At 32.4% G+C, this 1,642-nt stretch overlaps 1 pseudogene; it reads left to right on the forward strand.

The window, feature by feature from the left end:
- The first annotated feature begins 508 nt into the window (after positions 1-508).
- LOC116550500 lies at positions 509-646 on the forward strand (annotated as a pseudogene).
- The last annotated feature ends 996 nt before the right edge of the window (positions 647-1,642 follow it).

Here is a 1,642-nt window from a genome sequence, read left to right on the forward strand (position 1 = left end):
TAAATTTACAGACTTAACAACTTCAACAAGTTGGAAGCAAGATCAAATCAAATAAAGGCATATCCAAATATTATAAATAATGAAACTGCTGAAAACTAAAGACAAAGAAAAAAACATTTAAAGCAGTCAGATAAAATTGCACATTACATTTATAACAATTCGAATGACTGGGTTTCTCATTAGACAACAAGCTAGAAGACAGTGGAACAACATCTTTAAAGTGCAACGTGAAAAAGAACTATCAGTCAAGAATTTCATAATCAGTAAAAATATCCTTCAGGAATGAAAGCTAAATAAAGACAGTCTCAGATGAAGGAAAACTAAGAAAATCCGTTGAAAGCCAACCTGTTCTAAAATAATTACTAAAGGAAATTCTTCAGGCTGAAGGTAAAATGATTAAGGAAAAATGAGCCTTTAGAAATGAATAAACACTAACTTAGTAAATATCTGGGTAAATATAATACGCTGTGTTTCTTCTACTTTTAATTTATTTAAAATAGTTAATACTATCACTTCTCAGCCTTTTGGCTAAGATCAAGTGTAGTATCTGTTCTTTTTTTTTTTTTTTTTTTTTTTTGGGACGGAGTTTCGCTCTTGTTACCCAGGCTGGAGTGCAATGGCGCGATCTCGGCTGACCGCAACCTCCGCCTCCCGGGTTCAGGCAATTCTCCTGCCTCAGCCTCCTGAGTAGCTGGGATTACAGGCATGTGCCACCATGCCCAGCTAATTTTTTGTATTTTTAGTAGAGACGGGGTTTCACCGTGTTGACCAGGATGGTCTTGATCTCTTGACCTCGTGATCCACCCGCCTCGGCCTCCCAAAGTGCTGGGATTACAGGCTTGAGCCACCGTGCCGGGCCAGTATCTGTTCTTATCAGTTTAAAATAGTTAATACTGTGTAAAGTAAAACTTGCAACATCGCCTGGAGGGGTTTCAATATACATAGATAAAATGCATATGACAACTAAAGCATAAAGAGAGTAAAGATAAAAGCCCTACATGGTGCTAAGTTTCTTATGCCTTATTAAACTTACAAGATATTAACTATTTATAGACAGTAAATATATATATATGTATATATATATATAAACATATATGTTTCAATTGCTACAGCAAATATTAAATGTAAACACAGCAATAGACAAGTTGCACTGGAATAATAAAAATAAATAAATAAAAGTTAACATTATGCAAAAGAATGCAGAAAATGAATAGCAGAAGAAAAAGATAAAGAAAACAAACAAAAAATGGTGGACCTAAGTTCTACCATTTTCTCAATAATTACATAAATGTAAATGGTATGTACACATTAACTAAAAGACAAAAATTAACACATTGAGTTTTTAAAAGAAGATGAAATATATGCTGTCTATAGAAAATCTGCTTTAAATATAATGACATGGATAAGTCAAAAGCAAAATGATAGAAAAATATAAACATAAAACTAATCAAAAGAAAGCTAGAGTCACTATATTAATATTACATGAAGTATATTTCAGTGCAAGAAAAATGACAAGGAGCAAAGAGGATATTACATAATGATAAAAGAGTTAATTCACCAAGAATCCATAGAATGAGTTAATTCACCACGACCATGATATATATGTCTGTACTTAGTTACAAAATATATAAAGCAGCATTTG

This window comes from Sapajus apella, unplaced genomic scaffold (genome assembly GCF_009761245.1).
Source record: "Sapajus apella isolate SASKATOON/1434 unplaced genomic scaffold, GSC_monkey_1.0 scaffold7, whole genome shotgun sequence".
Taxonomy (NCBI): domain Eukaryota; kingdom Metazoa; phylum Chordata; class Mammalia; order Primates; family Cebidae; genus Sapajus; species Sapajus apella.